A 21649-nucleotide genomic window follows, 5' to 3' on the forward strand; every position below is an offset into this window, starting at 1 on the left:
TGATGTTCGAGATACAAACAGTATTTAAAACGCAAACAAGTGGGGCTATCATGCAAATACCAGCTCTCGTACGAGTTTTACCAAAAGCAGTGGCACAACTAGATCTTGAATGTCACATGACCACCTCTAAAGATATATGAATGCTTGAACGCTCGCAGAATTTGGAATGATCCTACAAAAGGAATATTTGGACGAATAAAAGTGGACGCCAAGTAAGATTTGAGATTGCATCACCATGGAATGATACATTTCTAAAGTGGATGAGAGTTACAACCAGGAATGGATGCATGCGTGACTCAGCCTTACACAGGAGTGTATTTCTGTTTTGCTACTTGACCCCTCAGAATATTTACATCTCTTAAACATGAAAGGTACTGAGCCCTAGGAAATGAGGTAATGTTAATGGCAGGTAAACAAAATCCATCATTGCTGAATGTTGTAATTGTCGCCAATGTGATGACAAAATTGCTATGCATGCAAGAGTGTCTTTTTCCCTGAGTGCGTGTTTGTGAAGTTGCTAATCATAATGTTTTTATTAGATATCCTAAAATCATGTAATTAAAGTTGCAAGAATCAATTTGGCAGTGCATTTATCCAAAAGAAATAGATGTTTTGAAAATTCATTGTTAATCGTGTCTGCATATTAGAGCATATTTTTTGGGTGCCTGAAAAGGAAGTGTTTTGTGTTTCAAATTGAAATATCCCAATAGATTTGTCGTCAGAATCGGTGTATATGCTGATGGTTTATCAATTTACCTTGGGAGAAATGTGCGTGTTCTCTTATCGAATTCCTGGCAAGTGCAGTGTGTCTTTTTTTTTTTTCTTCTTTTTTTTGCAGGTGTCTGTTTATTTTTTCTCTGTAGGAAAGAGGAAAGGAGACCATCAATTTGTGTTGTGATGGACAACATGATTTGAGTAAGCCTCTTCTCTTTTACCAGTTACTGGCCTAGTTGACAATGAAAATTTACCTCGGCGTTACATGAATTCTATGGGTTCCTATGCCTTTTTAGGGCATCTTGGGTTTAACCTATTCAGGTACCAAGCTTCTTGATGCTCTCTACAAATGCTGTTGCTTATAATAGCCATCATGATTAAATGGGATCCTACTCTTTAAAAGCATATTGTGGAATAGGCTGGGGTTTTGCAACAACATTCTTTTTGTCATTTTTCAGAGAGCACTTATACCACAAAACCACAAACAAGATGCACATGGAGAGGCTAATATGGCATATTCTGAAGCAGTTTTTGAACAACTGTGAGAACACAAGTGCCAATATCATTCAGATACTAGGAATTGTACCAGTTTGTTCGAAGCAGCAGCAGGACTGTAGATATTAAATGGCTAAACTAGATGTCTAAATAATGCAAATTCTTGATCAGGATTTGGAATTATCCAAAGAAAGTGACACTTGCATGAATAAAAGTAGGTACGTAATGCGTTGTTCACCTTCTATTGATAAATTGAATGACTTACTACCATGAGTGGATGCGAGTAGGCATTGTGCGCAACTCTTTACTCTACAGAGAAGATGTGGCTGTTTTCCTACTGCGAAGCACAGCGAAGGCTTGCATCTCTGAAATGTGAAATGTCATGCGCCATAAGATGAGGTACTGTTATTGCAATATTCTGAAAATTCTTCATTACTACTAAATGTGTGAATTAATAACAATGGAATGAACGAAAGGTTGATTTGGATGTAGTGTCTTGTTCCTCAGTGTTTTGTTTGTGAATACGCTAATGAGGTTTAATGATTAGTTTTTTAAAGTGCTGAATGGAAATACATGAAATAATGGCTGCGTGTTGATCATAACTCAATAGCTGTCTAATAAAGAGCATAGTGTATTTTTGGTGGCAGGTTAGAGTTGCTTGTTTCTTAATCTCCTGCAATTCAGTTATGAAGAAACAGTCTGGAAAGAGGCTAGTTGCTAGTTCCATATTTTATTGCGCTTCTTTGTGTTGGGTATGCTTTTTCTATTTCCAACAGGAAACGTCAAAGTAGCATTTTCTTTTCCTCTACGTTGTGATGGGTCTCAAATTGCCAGACCGTGAAAATTCCTCAAGTTGAATTATGAATTGGATCCAAGAGCTCTTACGTCTTGAGACATGCACATTTATTTGGAGTACGGCTGTGCCGAGAGTTGCTGGCAATAGGTTAAACATATTTCAGTGGAAGAATTGATGCGGCTTGGGATGTGGTGAAGTGATAAGTACTTATTTGTGTGGATTACCAGTAAACAAAAACAATCGTTACATGTTTAATTTTGGGCCAAAAATATAATAAGAAATAGGAAGAGGGAATGCTTGGTTGTGATAGTGTAATATCTTTGGGGATAAGTTTTAGCTAGGGAGAGGCAGGGTGATACGTTTTTTTCTTTGTTTGTTCACAGTCTCCGGATAATGAGGTGTGTCCACCTGTTTGAGAGCTAGGCCTTTGGAAGCATAGCGTATTCTGTGTTCCTAGAAAAGGTACATGTTTTATTTATTTCCCTTGTAGCTAAAGGCATAATGTATTTTCTCTCTACAGTTGTAACTGGCAAATTCATGCCTGTTTTTGATAATGTGAATGGTTACTTTTTAGAAAATAGGCAGCTTCTCTGATCTAATTGCAACCATATGCACTGTGTCCTTTTTATTTGTCTTTTTTTAGTTGGGTGTTTTTGTTCATCTTTATATTTTGGCTAGGATTCCTTTTTTCTCTCTCTTCTCCTGATAGGAAATAGCAAGGGAAAGGCTAGCACCCGTGTGTGTTATGGTGAACAATAAGTTGAATGAGGCACATCCTTTAGCAGATGGATGTTAATTGCTATAGCCTGTAATTATAATGTATCTAATGGAGGTGGATGTGGCATTTACTAGCTCTTCAGTGTATCCAGCCCTGAAAAAGATGGCAAGTATGTGATAAATAACTTAAGTGCTATAATTGCCTATTACTTTATTAGAGGGGGACATGGGTTTAATTTGAAAGTATCAAACCTAGTAAGATTTTTTTGTTGCTTTTTGAATGCTCTGCAAATATTTTTGCTGCCAGCTGCATTCATGATTACAATAAGACTTTACTCTTTTATTGTGTAGTATGGATTGGGTTGGGGTATTGCGACGACTTTCTTTGTCACATTTTTCAGAGAGCACTTCTACCACAAAATTGACCAAGAGGATGCACACAAAGAAGCTAATATCAGGTGTTTTGATGCCTAAAGCCAATTGATGTTCGAGATACAAACAGTATTTAAAATACAAACAAGTGGGGCTATCATGCAAATACCAGCTCTCGTACGAGTTTTACCAAAAGCAGTGGCACAACTAGATCTTGAATGTCACATGACCACCTCTAAAGATATATGAATGCTTGAACGCTCGCAGAATTTGGAATGATCCTACAAAAGGAATATTTGGACGAATAAAAGTGGACGCCAAGTAAGATTTGAGATTGCATTACCATGGAATGATACATTTTTAAAGTGGATGAGAGTTACAACCAGGAATGGATGCATGCATGACTCAGCCTTACACAGGAGTGTATTTCTGTTTTGCTACTTGACCCCTCAGAATATTTACATCTCTTAAACATGAAAGGTACTGAGCCCTAGGAAATGAGGTAATGTTAATGGCAGGTAAACAAAATCCATCATTGCTGAATGTTGTAATTAACGCCAATGTGATGACAAAATTGCTCTGCATGCAAGAGTGTCTTTTTTCCCTGAGTGCGTGTTTGTGAAGTTGCTAATCATAATATGTTTTTATTAGATATCCTAAAATCATGTAATTCAAGTTGCAAGAATCAATTTGGCAGTGCATTTATCCAAAAGAAATAGATGTTTTGAAAATTCATTGTTAATCGTGTCTGCATATTAGAGCATATTTTTTGGGTGCCTGAAAAGGAAGTGTTTTGTGTTTCAAATTGAAATATCCCAATAGATTTGTCGTCAGAATCGGTGTATATGCTGATGGTTTATCAATTTACCTTGGGAGAAATGTGCGTGTTCTCTTATCGAATTCCTGGCAAGTGCAGTGTCTTTTTTTTTTTCTTTCTTTTTTTTGCAGGTGTCTGTTTATTTTCTCTCTGTAGGAAAGAGGAAAGGAGACCATCAATTTGTGTTGTGATGGACAACATGATTTGAGTAAGCCTCTTCTGTAGTAGGGGATCTCTGTGTATAGTCATAATCTAGTGAATAGTCCCGCCCATGTGCGTGGACCCCGGAGCAATCAAAAATAATCTCTTACAGTGTCAAAAAATGCAGAAAATGCATAGACACTTAAGAGAGAATTTAAAGACAGATAATGCAGCCAAAAAGGCTACACTGTCCAGTACTTCAACTAGAAATTCCACCATAAAATCCACAAAACAGCAAAGCCTGTACAGATTTCCCTTGCTTAACAGCAAAATCCCTCAGGAATGATAGAGAGAAGAACCTGGACAGACAAGCCCCATAGGCTGCCATTATGTGGCTTAATTAGGATACTGTGCCTTTAAGGAACCTTCCAGAACCTTCTCTCAGTATCCCAGAATGCATAGCAGGTCCAACTTAGCCTCAGTTCTTTTTTCCGGCTCCTGCAAGCAGGACCCTGGAGCATTGAGCTCTCCCTTTTCAAGGGTTTTTGTTGGTGTTTTACGCTAATTTCGATTTTTGGTACTTTTAAAGTACTTTGGTGACTTTCTTTCTGTGTTTCTGCACTCTTTTTTTGTCCATAATGCCTGCATTATTCGACAAATGCCCTGAGTGCTCAAGAAAGAAGGCCAGGTCAGACTCCCATGAGGTCTGTATTCTCTGCCTTCCCGCTTCCCACATTCCTGAGGAGTGTGTGATCTGCAGAAGCTTCTCTGGAAGGACCCTGAAGGAGAGGAAGAAGATCAGGCTTCAGGGACTTGAGGAGAGAAAGTTGAAGGCACGAGGTGGGTCAGGAGGGGCTCCTTCTACCCATGCTGAGGCCTCTGGGGGGCTCCCCAGGGGCAGGAAGACCAGCCCTCGCCCAAGATCTCCGTCTGGGTCAGTTGCGCTGACCACGACGTCGAGGGGACGGTCAACGGCCAGTTCCAGGTCTCCCCAGGGCTCTGGGTCGAGAAAACGTCGCCCGTCGAGGAACGTGTTCCGGCCGCCGTCGAAGCCGGTGTCGATTTTCTCGTCGTCGCTGTCGGCGTCGAGTGGTCGACATCGGAGGGCCCGGCGTCGGCGCTCGCCGTCGAGGCGACACCGCCGTTCGCCGTCGAGGACATCGTCGTCGAGGGGTTCCTCGTCGTCGAGGTCGCCGTCGAGACGGAAGGCGTCTCCGGCGCCAAAGAGGTCGACGTCGAAGCATTCCAAAAGACCGACGTCGAGACGGTCAAGGAGATCGACGTCGAGAAGGTCAGAGAGGTCGACGTCGAGAAGGTCCAAAGGGTCGACGTCGAAGCCGGCGAAGAGGTCGAGGTCGCCGTCGAGGCACCATCGCCCGTCGTCGAGGTTTCGTGGCTCGTCGATCTGGTCGGGGTCGACGTCGAGACGGAGACACGGTTCGACGTCGAGAAGTGTGATTCGGTCGACGCCGAAGGACCGTTCGACGTCGAGGGGACATCGGTCGTCGTCCGGGCACCGGTCTTCAACGTCTGGAGGTCCTAAGGACAGGCCCAGGACTGTGGGGGGCTCCCCACGCTCCGGAAGAGAGTGTGGCTCGCCGGGAACGGCGCATCCCGGGGTGGATACTCCGATGAAGCCTTCTACACCTCCTTCGCGGCCTGCTGTGCCGAAGGGTCCGCCTCCGAAGGCCCCTACCCCACCTCCGAAGCCGGCTCCGCAGACCCCGCGTCCGGTTGCTCCTCCACCCCCGGTCCCACCGAGGGCGGTGTCGATGCCTAAGTTTCCGACGCCTCCAAAGAAGACTCCTAAGAAGCCTAGGACTCCTGACCCTGGGAGGCCGAAGGAGCGTCCGAGGCCCAAGAGGTCGGGGTCTCGCTCGGGGAGACGGGACAGATCAAGGAGTGGCCATGGATCTTCCTCGCGATCCAGGCGTCATCACAAGAGACGTCGGTCCAGGTCACGTTCTCCATCTGGGACCCGTTCCTACTCACCCACGCTGTCCGATTCGCCGGAGACTAGGGTGTCTCCGATAGACGATATAAGCACATTTCAGGAGGTTCTCCTGCGTGGAGCGGCGAAGTTGGGCATTGAGGTTGAAGCACCTACGGCTTCTACCTCGGTGATATTTGAGACATTACACAAAAGGCACTTGTCTCGCCCCCTGTTACCTCTGGTGCCGGGGCTCCTTGAGCCCGCCGAACAGCTATTCCTGACGCCGGCAACGGTGAAGTCTGTACCTTCCAGGATCCTAAAAAAGTACAGGGCTCCGGACTCAGACCCAGCCTTCTTGAGGAAGGACCCGGTGCCGGATTCGGTCATCGTGACTGCTGCACGGAAGCTTCATGCCACCTCCCCTGCGTCCACGGTGCCTCCGGACAAGGAGAGCCGTTGGATCGATTCTGCTGGTCGTAAGGCGTGTGGGACATCCGCCTCGTCCATGAAGGCCGCCAGTGACTCGGCTTTGCTGGGACGTTACGACCGGTCCCTGTGGGACTCGATGGAGCAGTTCGCAGACCTTGTCCCTCGAGACCGCAAGGAGGACTTTGTGGAGATCGTCCAGGAGGGGATGCTGGTCTCTAATCAGGCCATCGGCGCCGCAGCGGACATATCATTGCTGTCCGCGCACGGATATTGCCACGGGATTCACCAGAGACGCCACGCTTGGCTCAGGTTGACGTCATTGAAACCGGAAGCACAGCAGCGCGTGGCGAATCTCCCGTTTTCCGGAGATACCCTCTTCGGGAAACACGCGGATGATGAGATGGCCAGGATGAAGGCCGAAGCGGAGACCCTGACGGCAGTGGGCTTGGAGAAGCCCAAGGAAAAGAAACCCTTCCGACAGTACCAACGTCGGTTTGGGTCGCAGGGTCGTGGAAGGGGGCAGTCTGCTGGACAACATCAACAGCAGCAGCAGCAGCAGTACAGGCGGCCCTTCCAGAAGAGACAGGGTGGTAGAGGTCGTCAACAGTCCTCTACCGCGACCAAGGGCCCGGCCGGGTCCCGTCCCTGAGCTGTTACTTCCCCCTCGTCCGTTACCCGCTCCGGTGGGGGGAAGCGTTCAATTTTTTCTGGCAGAGTGGAGAAAAATTACTCAGGACAAGTGGGTGCTGAATATTGTTTGCAATGGATACAGTCTACGTTTCACCAGCCCTCCTCCATCGATTCCTCCCGTCAGCTCGCAGTATCAACTGCGCGAGCTTCAGACGGAGGCGGACGTTCTGCTAAGGAAAAGGGCGATCGAAGACGTACCTCTGTCTCAAAGAGGAAGAGGTCTGTACTCTCGGTTCTTTCTTGTCCGCAAGAAGGACAGAAACGAGTTCAGGCCCATTCTGGATTTGCGGCAGGCAAACAAGTGGATTCGCAGAGAAAAGTTTCGCATGCTGTCGTTGCATCAGATCTACCCTCAGCTGCAACGAGGAGACTGGATGTGTGCCATAGATCTACAGGACGCATACTTCCACGTGCCCATTGCATGCAAACACAGGAAATTTCTGCGCTTTCAAGTCGGCACCAATCATTATCAATACACGGTGCTACCCTTCGGACTGAAGTCTGCACCCAGGACATTCTCAAAATGTATGGCAGTGGTAGCGGCACACCTGAGGAAGAACAAGGTGTTTGTCTACCCGTACCTGGACGATTGGTTGATCAAAGCCTCCTCCTTCTCGGAAGCTCAAGCACACTTCCAGAAGACGTGCGTTCTCTTGAACAAGCTGGGGTTGCACATCAACATGTCCAAGTCGGTCCCGATTCCGGTACAGTGCATCCAGTACTTGGGGGCCTCCATCAATAAGCTGTCAGCAAGCGTGTCTCCTTCGGAAGAGCGACGTTTATCACTCGTTCGGAAGGCTCAGGCTCTCATGAAAACTCCGTCTACGACTGTGAGGACGGTGTCTTCTCTACTGGGATCGATGGCCTCTTGCATCTTTCTCACTCCTCACGCACGGCTACAGATGAGACCTCTGCAGGAGTGCTTGGAGGATCAGTGGGACCAGAGGAGAGGTTCTTGGGACGACAGGATACGACTGTCTCTACATGCTCTTTAGTCTCTAAAGTGGTAGTGCTCGAAGGAGAATCTCCTCAGAGGCGTTCCCTTCCACAAGGACATTCCCACACAGACCATCGTGACGGATGTGTCTCTCCAAGGTTGGGGGGCGCATTCCGGAGACCTGCAAATTCAAGGGACGTGGTCCCCGACGGAGTCCACGTACCACATCAATTTCCTGGAACTGAGAGCTGTTCACTTGGCACTGAAGGCCTTTCATCCGTCCTTTCAGACCAACTCTCTGCTTGTTCAGACGGACAACACGACAACGATGTATTACCTCAACAAGCAGGGGGGCTCGAGATCGCGCACTCTGTCGCAGGAGGCGCAGGCGATCTGGCACTGGCTTCTGGCTCGAGGACTGTCGATAACGGCCACCCATCTGCCAGGTGTGCAGAATGTTCAGGCAGACGAACTGAGCAGAATCGTGCAGGAAAACCACGAATGGGTCATAAACGACGAAGTACTAGGAGAAGTCTTCGCAAGGTGGGGAACTCCAGACGTAGATCTGTTTGCCACCGCCGAAAACAGCAAATGCCGAGGCTTCGCCTCCAGGTACTACCAGCCAGGGACGCTGGGGAACGCGTTATGGATCAACTGGTCGAACAGCTTTCTGTACGCTTTTCCACCAATTCCCCTGATTCCGGCGGTTCTCATCAAGCTGTCTCAATCCAGGGCGAGAATGATTCTGATTGCCCCGGAATGGCCCAGACAGTGGTGGTTCACGGACCTGCTTCACCGATCTCTCCTTCCTCACATGAAGCTGCCGTGCAGGCCGGACCTTCTCACGAAGTTCGGGGGGCGGATGGTGCACCCCAACCTCTCGTCTTTGAGTTTGGCGGCATGGCTCCTGAAATAGTGCAATATGGCCATCTGAATCTCCCAGAGGATTGTATGGGCATACTGAAGGAGGCTAAGCGACCTTCCACTAGGACTTCCTATGCTTACAAGTGGAAGAGGTTTTGCATCTGGTGCAAGTCTAAGAACTATGACCCTACGTCATGCAAGGAAGATGTCATCCTTCCATATCTGCTTCATCTGGCGCAGTCGGGCCTTAATGTCCATTCCATTAAGGTTCATCTGGCTGCTTTGACTGCCTACAGGAAAGGCCCTTCACAGACTTCCTTTTTCCAGATCCCTGTGATCAAAGATTTTTTGGAAGGCTTGAAGAAAGTGTTCCCTCCTGTCAGGCTTCCTTCGCCTTCATGGGACTTGAATGTGGTGCTGTCCAGATTGATGAAGGAGCCTTTTGAACCCATTCATAAGGCTTCGTTGCAGCACCTGTCCTGGAAGGCGGCGTTCCTCGTGGCCATTACATCGGCCCGCAGGGTGAGTGAGATTCAGGCATTGTGTTGCCAAGAACCTTATACTGTATTTCATAATGCTAAAGTTGTTATGCGTACTCACCCTAAGTTTCTTCCCAAGGTTGTTTCTGATTTTCATATCAATCAGACTATCACTTTGCCTACGTTCTTTCAGAATCCTTCATCTCCGGCGGAAAGGTCTTTACATTCCCTGGATGTGCGGAGGGTGCTGAAGTTTTATCTTGATAAGACTAAAGATATTCGTAGGTCAGACCAATTGTTCATCAATTATGGCTCAGTCAGGACGGGTCTTGCTACCTCTAAACAGTCCATCTCTAGGTGGATTGTGTCCTGCATTCAGTTGTGTTACTGCAAAGCTAATAAGACCTTAGGGGGCAAACCTAAGGCTCATTCCACCAGGGGCAAGGCTGCTACGACAGCTATGTTCCGTAATGTTCCCATTGCAGAGATCTGCAAGGCGGCCACTTGGAAGTCGGTCCATACCTTTGCTAAGCATTACTGCCTGGACACTGATGCCAGGGCAGACGCTCAGGTTGGGCAGGCTTCGCTGCGGAATCTGTTCGCACAGTAGTGGCGTTATTTTATTCTCCACCGCCGCTTGGTGTGGGGATGGGCTTGCCATTCTATTCACTAGATTATGACTATACACAGAGATCCCCTACTACAGAAGGAGTAGTTTCTGTCCTGTAACTCCAGTTCTGTAGTAGGGGTATCTCTGTTATAGTCATAAGCGCCCTCCCGCCTCCCCGGTGGAGTGTTGTTCATGATCATAATGCTACAGGTCTGGCGTTTTCTGCGCCTTCAAAAAGAACTGAGGCTAAGTTGGACCTGCTATGCATTCTGGGATACTGAGAGAAGGTTCTGGAAGGTTCCTTAAAGGCACAGTATCCTAATTAAGCCACATAATGGCAGCCTATGGGGCTTGTCTGTCCAGGTTCTTCTCTCTATCATTCCTGAGGGATTTTGCTGTTAAGCAAGGGAAATCTGTACAGGCTTTGCTGTTTTGTGGATTTTATGGTGGAATTTCTAGTTGAAGTACTGGACAGTGTAGCCTTTTTGGCTGCATTATCTGTCTTTAAATTCTCTCTTAAGTGTCTATGCATTTTCTGCATTTTTTGACACTGTAAGAGATTATTTTTGATTGCTCCGGGGTCCACGCACATGGGCGGGACTATTCACTAGATTATGACTATAACAGAGATACCCCTACTACAGAACTGGAGTTACAGGACAGAAACTACTCCTTCTCTTTTACCAGTTACTGGCCTAGTTGACTGTGAAAATTTACCTCGGCGTTACATGAATTCTATGGGTTCCTATGCCTTTTTAGGGCATCTTGGGTTTAACCTATTCAGGTACCAAGCTTCTTGATGCTCTCTACAAATGCTGTTGCTTATAATAGCCATCATGATTAAATGGGATCCTACTCTTTAAAAGCATATTGTGGAATAGGCTGGGGTTTTGCAACAACATTCTTTTTGTCATTTTTCAGAGAGCACTTATACCACAAAACCACAAACAAGATGCACATGGAGAGGCTAATATGGCATATTCTGAAGCAGTTTTTGAACAACTGTGAGAACACAAGTGCCGATATCATTCAGATACTAGGAATTGTACCAGTTTGTTCGAAGCAGCAGCAGGACTGTAGATATTAAATGGCTAAACTAGATGTCTAAAGAATGCAAATTCTTGATCAGGATTTGGAATTATCCAAAGAAAGTGACACTTGCATGAATAAAAGTAGGTACGTAATGCGTTGTTCACCTTCTATTGATAAATTGAATGACTTACTACCATGAGTGGATGCGAGTAGGCATTGTGCGCAACTCTTTACTCTACAGAGAAGATGTGGCTGTTTTCCTACTGCGAAGCACAGCGAAGGCTTGCATCTCTGAAATGTGAAATGTCATGCGCCATAAGATGAGGTACTGTTATTGCAATATTCTGAAAATTCTTCATTACTACTAAATGTGTGAATTAAAAACAATGGAATGAACGAAAGGTTGATTTGGATGTAGTGTCTTGTTCCTCAGTGTTTTGTTTGTGAATACGCTAATGAGGTTTAATGATTAGTTTTTTAAAGTGCTGAATGGAAATGCATGAAATAATGGCTGCGTGTTGATCATAACTCAATAGCTGTCTAATAAAGAGCATAGTGTATTTTTGGTGGCAGGTTAGAGTTGCTTGTTTCTTAATCTCCTGCAATTCAGTTATGAAGAAACAGTCTGGAAAGAGGCTAGTTGCTAGTTCCATTTTTTATTGCGCTTCTTTGTGTTGGGTATGCTTTTTCTATTTCCAACAGGAAACGTCAAAGTAGCATTTTCTTTTCCTCTACGTTGTGATGGGTCTCAAATTGCCAGACCGTGAAAATTCCTCAAGTTGAATTATGAATTGGATCCAAGAGCTCTTACGTCTTGTTGAGACATGCACATTTATTTGGAGTACGGCTGTGCCGAGAGTTGCTGGCAATGGGTTAAACATATTTCAGTGGAAGAATTGATGCGGCTTGGGATGTGGTGAAGTGATAAGTACTTATTTGTGTGGATTACCAGTAAACAAAAACAATCGTTACATGTTTAATTTTGGGCCAAAAATATAATAAGAAATAGGAAGAGGGAATGCTTGGTTGTGATAGTGTAATATCTTTGGGGATAAGTTTTAGCTAGGGAGAGGCAGGGTGATACGTTTTTTTCTTTGTTTGTTCACAGTCTCCGGATAATGAGGTGTGTCCACCTGTTTGAGAGCTAGGCCTTTGGAAGCATAGCGTATTCTGTGTTCCTAGAAAAGGTACATGTTTTATTTATTTCCCTTGTAGCTAAAGGCATAATGTATTTTCTCTCTACAGTTGTAACTGGCAAATTCATGCCTGTTTTTGATAATGTGAATGGTTACTTTTTAGAAAATAGGCAGCTTCTCTGATCTAATTGCAACCATATGCACCGTGTCCTTTTATTTGTCTTTTTTTAGTTGGGTGTTTTTGTTCATCTTTATATTTTGGCTAGGATTCCTTTTTTCTCTCTCTTCTCCTGATAGGAAATAGCAAGGGAAAGGCTAGCACCCGTGTGTGTTGTGGTGAACAATAAGTTGAATGAGGCACATCCTTTAGCAGATGGATGTTAATTGCTATAGCCTGTAATTATAATGTATCTAATGGAGGTGGATGTGGCATTTACTAGCTCTTCAGTGTATCCAGCCCTGAAAAAGATGGCAAGTATGTGATAAATAACTTAAGTGCTATAATTGCCTATTACTTTATTAGAGGGGGACATGGGTTTAATTTGAAAGTATCAAACCTAGTAAGATTTTTTTGTTGCTTTTTGAATGCTCTGCAAATATTTTTGCTTCCAGCTGCATTCATGATTACAATAAGACTTTACTCTTTTATTGTGTAGTATGGATTGGGTTGGGGTATTGCGACGACTTTCTTTGTCACATTTTTCAGAGAGTACTTCTACCACAAAATTGACCAAGAGGATGCACACAAAGAAGCTAATATCAGGTGTTTTGATGCCTAAAGCCAATTGATGTTCGAGATACAAACAGTATTTAAAACGCAAACAAGTGGGGCTATCATGCAAATACCAGCTCTCGTACGAGTTTTACCAAAAGCAGTGGCACAACTAGATCTTGAATGTCACATGACCACCTCTAAAGATATATGAATGCTTGAACGCTCGCAGAATTTGGAATGATCCTACAAAAGGAATATTTGGACGAATAAAAGTGGACGCCAAGTAAGATTTGAGATTGCATCACCATGGAATGATACATTTTTAAAGTGGATGAGAGTTACAACCAGGAATGGATGCATGCGTGACTCAGCCTTACACAGGAGTGTATTTCTGTTTTGCTACTTGACCCCTCAGAATATTTACATCTCTTAAACATGAAAGGTACTGAGCCCTAGGAAATGAGGTAATGTTAATGGCAGGTAAACAAAATCCATCATTGCTGAATGTTGTAATTGTCGCCAATGTGATGACAAAATTGCTCTGCATGCAAGAGTGTCTTTTTTCCCTGAGTGCGTGTTTGTGAAGTTGCTAATCATAATATGTTTTTATTAGATATCCTAAAATCATGTAATTCAAGTTGCAAGAATCAATTTGGCAGTGCATTTATCCAAAAGAAATAGATGTTTTGAAAATTCATTGTTAATCGTGTCTGCATATTAGAGCATATTTTTTGGGTGCCTGAAAAGGAAGTGTTTTGTGTTTTAAATTGAAATATCCCAATAGATTTGTCGTCAGAATCGGTGTATATGCTGATGGTTTATCAATTTACCTTGGGAGAAATGTGCGTGTTCTCTTATCGAATTCCTGGCAAGTGCAGTGTGTCTTTTTTTTTTTCTTCTTTTTTTTGCAGGTGTCTGTTTATTTTTTCTCTGTAGGAAAGAGGAAAGGAGACCATCAATTTGTGTTGTGATGGACAACATGATTTGAGTAAGCCTCTTCTCTTTTACCAGTTACTGGCCTAGTTGACAATGAAAATTTACCTCGGCGTTACATGAATTCTATGGGTTCCTATGTCTTTTTAGGGCATCTTGGGTTTAACTTATTCAGGTACCAAGCTTCTTGATGCTCTCTACAAATGCTGTTGCTTATAATAGCCATCATGATTAAATGGAATCCTACTCTTTAAACACATATTGTGGAATAGGCTGGGGTTTTGCAACAACATTCTTTTTGTCATTTTTCAGAGAGCACTTATACCACAAAACCACAAACAAGATGCACATGGAGAGGCTAATATGGCATATTCTGAAGCAGTTTTTGAACAACTGTGAGCACAAGTGCCGATATCATTCAGATACTAGGAATTGTACCAGTTTGTTCGAAGCAGCAGCAGGACTGTAGATATTAAATGGCTAAACTAGATGTCTAAAGAATGCAAATTCTTGATCAGGATTTGGAATTATCCAAAGAAAGTGACACTTGCATGAATAAAAGTAGGTACGTAATGCGTTGTTCACCTTCTATTGATAAATTGAATGACTTACTACCATGAGTGGATGCGAGTAGGCATTGTGCGCAACTCTTTACTCTACAGAGAAGATGTGGCTGTTTTCCTACTGCGAAGCACAGCGAAGGCTTGCATCTCTGAAATGTGAAATGTCATGCGCCATAAGATGAGGTACTGTTATTGCAATATTCTGAAAATTCTTCATTACTACTAAATGTGTGAATTAAAAACAATGGAATGAACGAAAGGTTGATTTGGATGTAGTGTCTTGTTCCTCAGTGTTTTGTTTGTGAATACGCTAATGAGGTTTAATGATTAGTTTTTTAAAGTGCTGAATGGAAATACATGAAATAATGGCTGCGTGTTGATCATAACTCAATAGCTGTCTAATAAAGAGCATAGTGTATTTTTGGTGGCAGGTTAGAGTTGCTTGTTTCTTAATCTCCTGCAATTCAGTTATGAAGAAACAGTCTGGAAAGAGGCTAGTTGCTAGTTCCATTTTTTATTGCGCTTCTTTGTGTTGGGTATGCTTTTTCTATTTCCAACAGGAAACGTCAAAGTAGCATTTTCTTTTCCTCTACGTTGTGATGGGTCTCAAATTGCCAGACCGTGAAAATTCCTCAAGTTGAATTATGAATTGGATCCAAGAGCTCTTACGTCTTGTTGAGACATGCACATTTATTTGGAGTACGGCTGTGCCGAGAGTTGCTGGCAATGGGTTAAACATATTTCAGTGGAAGAATTGATGCGGCTTGGGATGTGGTGAAGTGATAAGTACTTATTTGTGTGGATTACCAGTAAACAAAAACAATCGTTACATGTTTAATTTTGGGCCAAAAATATAATAAGAAATAGGAAGAGGGAATGCTTGGTTGTGATAGTGTAATATCTTTGGGGATAAGTTTTAGCTAGGGAGAGGCAGGGTGATACGTTTTTTTCTTTGTTTGTTCACAGTCTCCGGATAATGAGGTGTGTCCACCTGTTTGAGAGCTAGGCCTTTGGAAGCATAGCGTATTCTGTGTTCCTAGAAAAGGTACATGTTTTATTTATTTCCCTTGTAGCTAAAGGCATAATGTATTTTCTCTCTACAGTTGTAACTGGCAAATTCATGCCTGTTTTTGATAATGTGAATGGTTACTTTTTAGAAAATAGGCAGCTTCTCTGATCTAATTGCAACCATATGCACCGTGTCCTTTTATTTGTCTTTTTTTAGTTGGGTGTTTTTGTTCATCTTTATATTTTGGCTAGGATTCCTTTTTTCTCTCTCTTCTCCTGATAGGAAATAGCAAGGGAAAGGCTAGCACCCGTGTGTGTTATGGTGAACAATGAGTAGAATGAGGCACATCCTTTAGCAGATAGATGTTAATTGCTATAGCCTGTAATTATAATGTATCTAATGGAGGTGGATGTGGCATTTACTAGCTCTTCAGTGTATCCAGCCCTGAAAAAGATGGCAAGTATGTGATAAATAACTTAAGTGCTATAATTGCCTATTACTTTATTAGAGGGGGACATGGGTTTAATTTGAAAGTATCAAACCTAGTAAGATTTTTTTGTTGCTTTTTGAATGCTCTGCAAATATTTTTGCTTCCAGCTGCATTCATGATTACAATAAGACTTTACTCTTTTATTGTGTAGTATGGATTGGGTTGGGGTATTGCGACGACTTTCTTTGTCACATTTTTCAGAGAGCACTTCTACCACAAAATTGACCAAGAGGATGCACACAAAGAAGCTAATATCAGGTGTTTTGATGCCTAAAGCCAATTGATGTTCGAGATACAAACAGTATTTAAAACGCAAACAAGTGGGGCTATCATGCAAATACCAGCTCTCGTACGAGTTTTACCAAAAGTAGTGGCACAACTAGATCTTGAATGTCACATGACCACCTCTAAAGATATATGAATGCTTGAACTCTCGCAGAATTTGGAATGATCCTACAAAAGGAATATTTGGACGAATAAAAGTGGACGCCAAGTAAGATTTGAGATTGCATCTCCATGGAATGATACATTTTTAAAGTGGATGAGAGTTACAACCAGGAATGGATGCATGCGTGACTCAGCCTTACACAGGAGTGTATTTCTGTTTTGCTACTTGACCCCTCAGAATATTTACATCTCTTAAACATGAAAGGTACTGAGCCCTAGGAAATGAGGTAATGTTAATGGCAGGTAAACAAAATCCATCATTGCTGAATGTTGTAATTGTCGCCAATGTGATGACAAAATTGCTATGCATGCAAGAGTGTCTTTTTCCCTGAGTTCGTGTTTGTGAAGTTGCTAATCCTTCCTTTCTGCGAATTGATCGGTAGGTTCATGTGTACTTCTGCATCCCTACACCCCGGTGTTTCCAGTGTGGGGCCTACTCCTACTCTTGCCCCTTCTTCATTGCTTGAAATTTCTGACTCATGTTCAGTCCTCTGAGTTGGGGTCTCTTGGCTGTGCCTCAGCCCATAGCTCTTTACGGGGGATGTGACTCTCCTTGATGATGTTGCCTTAGGGTAATTTGTCGTTACTCTTCTGTTGTGGACTTCTTGTCATTCACTGTTAATAGACTGTGGTTGCTGGCTTCTTTCATCTGTTCCACCATTTTTTCACATGTTTATTTCTGTCCCCGGGGAGAATGTTGTATCTACTTGCGGGGTTGCCCTGCAGTAACTGTGCTTTGCTCTTCCCTTCTAGGACTTTGCCTGCCACTTTGCCTGTCACTTCCCCAAATGGTGCTGTTCCTCACCTCTTGCTTCTTTCCTTTCTGGTTATCTGATTTTTCGCACACTGTTCCCATATTCCAAGTTTTGTTCGTGATGGCTCCGCTCTGTGGCGCGGAAAAGTTCTCAGAAGAAAACTGACGTCAGCGCGCCGGGGTGCGGCTTATGTGACCTCGCTGACGTCACGCCCGCGGACGTCGTCAGGGCGGATTCACGCAATACTGCCCCCACCCCAGCCCCTCCCGGCGCGCAGAAATGCTGGGGCAAAGAAAGTGTTTCCAGATCTAGTCTCACGCCTGGGGATAATTCTACGTTAAGGAATCTGCTGCAAGAATCGTCTCTACCCGATACATCGTTACCGAAGGTAAGTAACTTGTACGCCGTTGCCTTATCATTCACTCACTCGACTGTGAATGGCTGGCTTCAGAGCAAAATGTCTTAGCGCTGAGTGAGCATAAGTAACCACCCTGCCAGCATCCAGCTAATAGCACTCGTGCATTATACTACATCTCTTCCTCACTTCATAGCACAATGCCTCACTTTTAAGTGAACAATCCCATCAAATTCCTTTTTGAGTTCCCAGTCCCTAGTCCCAGCTTGAATGAGTGTCATGAAAGTTTAATACTGTATCACTGAGTAAGTGTGGCCAGGGCAGCGGTATTCTCAGCACAAGGAAAAGGTGACTTGTGGATGAAAAAACAATACTTTTAGTTTTTGTATTTCTTGACCTGTGAAATGTCATTCAGATAGCAGTCTTAGTCATGTATGATCTTTCCTCCCCTCTCTTAATAAACAACACCGTAGCTCGATAGGTTGAGCACAGTCTCTCCACGCAGGGTTCTAAGGGTTTCGAGACCAGGGAACAGGAGACCAGGATTTGTTATTTATTATATTCGGTTGCCTCTGTTTGTGTGATTAATATTCTTGTCGGTGTACAAAATCTTTTTAAATAAACTTTTTTGACTTGTGTGTAATGTGGAATAGGAAATCTAGTTGTCAAATTTAGGCACTGGATGGATCCTACTCATGCAGTATTTTTTAGTGATGAACAGTCCTTCCTTTTTCTATAGGCAACTACTGAGCCTGACAGGATGAAGGTATGGCTTTCATGGAATATGCAAGGGGGTTTGAGACCTGGGAATGGAGGACTGAGATTAGTCATATGTATTTTGTAGACTTACTTGTGCTCTGTTTTTTAGATTTATTGTTTTATGTATGATTTAACTTTTCCTTTTTCATACAGAGATATTGTCATTTATTATATTATATAAAATACGTCATACCTGTAGAGGTATTTTGACTGAGTGTGTTTTGGATCAGAGCAGCTGTAGCTTTAAAATGGGTATATTGCTCTTTACAACTACATTCTAATATGGCTAACTTGCTTTTGCAGTTGTAGGTGGGCACCTGTCTCATAATCCTTGGGTACATTGTTGCAGTACTACGTTTCTGGCTGATTATAGATCTGTGGCGCGCAATATAGTGTGATTGCAGAAAGACTAATAAGGTATACTTTGTTTTCCTTTGTTTCCTTTTCTTCTTTGTTCTTGTCATATTTTTACTGTCATTTTATTTATTCTGTATATCTTCTAATTTCTCTGACTGTTCTCTTTTTATTGTGTTAAGCTCTTTTATATTTTTTGCTTATTTACATAGCGCACTGTTCTCCCGGTGCCTAACAAAAATGAATGTGTGTCCTCTCATGTAACGTAACTGGTGCTATGTAAAGCGCTCTGATACCCGATTCATTTGCGGGTCAAGTGCGCACTATATAAAACAGCAAAAAAAAATGTTGATAATTGTTATAAAGATACATAGATGGTCACACAATGGATATATTAGTTGATAGTATGAGTCTTACTAATGTTCATTGAATGATGTATTGCATTTTTGTTGATAATTATGTTTTTCTTTCCCTCCTTTTTGTTATCAAAACAATATCACGATACAAATTGTATATTAATTGTAAAGATTGACTTTGTCGACTTCATTCTTTTCCTTTGTCTGTTATGTTATGAATGCCAATATTACACGTACCGAAACATGTGTCGAATCATGGTCATTTACATTCAGATCTGTTTTCTGTTATCTCTCCCTTTTGTTGATGTATGCTATTACATCTCTTATGACTGGTAAATCAAATACTAAGAATAATTAGTTTGATGTGTTTTGATATAACCGTAACATGCATTTCATGAGACATGTGGGGGGCATGTTTGCTTGTCACTGCATAATGTATATGGTGACGAATTTAATGTGGCTTTAAGACATCTCTAGGAATCATTTGTAGCATGTGTATCAATATAGGTGGTAGGATAATTTTAAAGGAAAATACCCTCTGTTTTTGGAAGCTGGGTACTGATTTTTTTTAGGGGGGTTGATTGTAGTTTTGGCATATTATGTATTGTATTTGTGATTTTACTTAAGTATGTTTTTGTCTTTGTTAAATTACAGCCCTGAAGAAGTTCACTGGTGAACGAACCACATTGGCTATGTTTTGCTGTAACACTTGGATCTATATGTCTACTGTACAAACACAATAAAGAAGATATGGAAAATTCTACATTTTGATTTGAACACTTTCACATTATTATTTACTGTTGGTGCACCACTATATGGATTTTTCATACATCACCTGTACATGTGATCCATTGGAAACTATTGACATGCTTGTGCTTGCTTAGTGAAAAACAACTAAGTCTTTCAAGAGGTGTGGGACATACCTTTCCTCTAAAGGAGACTACCATTTGCGCCTTTTAAAGAGTGACGGGAACACTCAATGTAAAAACTTTCTTTCAAGTAAAGACTTGCCGGCTCTGTTTTCTACACAAGGAGTAAATGCCCTATGAGTTAGATTGTACATGTGATTGTCATTACTTATTCTCATAAACATCTTGGGAAACGAGCATTGCCCGTTCTCAGATTTTTGTATTAACTGCAAATTAAAATAAGAAACCAATTTTTGCCAAGTGGATTTGACGCTGCTTTGATTTTCTGAAGAACAAAAACATGCCAGTGCATTATTTCTTTTTTGTGTTCAAATCGTTTTTATTAAGCAAGGAAAGTAAAAGAGGAAAAATTTAAATAAGGTACAAACATCAAAACATACATACACGAGTCACTCCATATTCAGGTAAGTAAAATCAAGTAATGTGGCACAATACGAAATACAAAATGTATATGTAGGACATAAAGGATCAAGTTCGAGTCCACATAGCACGTATAAGACAGATGGCATAGCTATGATTAAAGTACATATATGATCTAGCATTAAAAGCGCAATGAAGTATACAATGTAGAACGTCTGTAATCAGAGTTGCAGTTTTTAGTATAAGGATTATATCTGTTAAGCCACCTCATGGGAGTCGTTAGAGCGAGCATATGCTGGCTAAAGGAAAAGAAACGATAGCAATAGCATAATATAACATACAACGGGTGTTTCATCAGGTGTAGTCTTAATGAGTAACATATGGTGATGCAATGCATACGGCGTTGCAAGGTGCCTCTACTCCAGGTGTTGATGCCATAGGTGTCAGTCCGGTTTACTGTATAGGGTTACAATAGGAAGTTACAGTAGTGCCCTTGTTACGTAGACCAGTGTTGAGGAGATTGTCAGGCAGACAGACAGAATAGTAAGCTATCACGGTGGTTCAAACGAGAAGGAAGAAGCATCAAGTGCATTCCACAATTTTTTGTTGGATACACGCCATGGGGAAAAGTGTAAAGCAGGGTTATCAGACCCTCTGATGCATGACACCCATTCTTTCCACTGTTTGAATGAGACCTCCGAGGTACTTTTCCAATTGCACAGGACAACTTTGCACGCTAGCGTGAGTAGCAGGTCAAGAAGTTGGCGGTCGTGGTCCCTTGGTGCATTTTTATTTCTGACAAAATGAAGGCTCTGGTTACTGCAGCCAGCTAAGAAAAGGTATGCAAGGGTGCGTAATTCAACAAGAAGGTGGAAAATAATGTGAGATTGAGAGACTGCCTTTTGATGTTAAGTTTTTCCTTTGAGTTTAGTATTCTATGCCTTTGCTAATGCTCTATTCATTGCAATAGTTGCCTATCATTTTGTTTCTATTTATGGGTAGGGCATTGTAAGGATGTATAGATACTTTATTGTTTTCCTTGAGTCCTCAGAATATGATAACCTACTGGGTTAAGTCCACATTTCTTGGTTTGCATAAGCATGCTATTAGTGCTACAGAATAATAGATAGGATACTGGCACCAGCAGAAGAGATTATATAAATTATAAGAAAACCGTTGAGGTTGATCATCCTAACTCGAGCAAAGGATATGAAGACACTAACAAAGATTAATATGGGGTCTTTTATTGAGATGCAATTTTCCTTAAGAATTTGTAAATCGTGAAATGATGTAGAATTAGCTAAACTTGATGGTACCCAACAGGGCTAGTAAAATCAATCTTGCCTCAAAACTTAATTATTTGCATAATTTAATCCTTTGTGGGAAATAAACAAGGGACACAATATTTCTACTATACTAGAATTTCTGCCTCCTTTATAGCTTGGAAGGCTAGGGCCATATG

The 21649-nt window shown here is 42.5% G+C and overlaps 1 long non-coding RNA gene across 10 annotated transcripts in view; it reads left to right on the forward strand.

The window, feature by feature from the left end:
- The window catches only part of LOC144817987 (uncharacterized), an 89317-nt gene extending 69250 nt beyond the window's left edge, over positions 1–20067 (forward strand). For 8 of the 10 annotated variants that reach the window (XR_013607060.1, XR_013607040.1, XR_013607068.1 and 5 more), the window contains 2 exons: positions 17073–18605; positions 19553–20067. This is a non-coding gene — a long non-coding RNA (uncharacterized LOC144817987). Of the gene's footprint in view, positions 1–10563; positions 18606–19552 lie in introns of those variants that run through there. The other 2 variants (XR_013607019.1, XR_013607016.1) reach the window with 2 other exon arrangements.
- The last annotated feature ends 1582 nt before the right edge of the window (positions 20068–21649 follow it).

The sequence above is a fragment of the Lissotriton helveticus genome, chromosome 1_1 (assembly GCF_964261635.1).
Source record: "Lissotriton helveticus chromosome 1_1, aLisHel1.1, whole genome shotgun sequence".
NCBI lineage: Eukaryota > Metazoa > Chordata > Amphibia > Caudata > Salamandridae > Lissotriton > Lissotriton helveticus.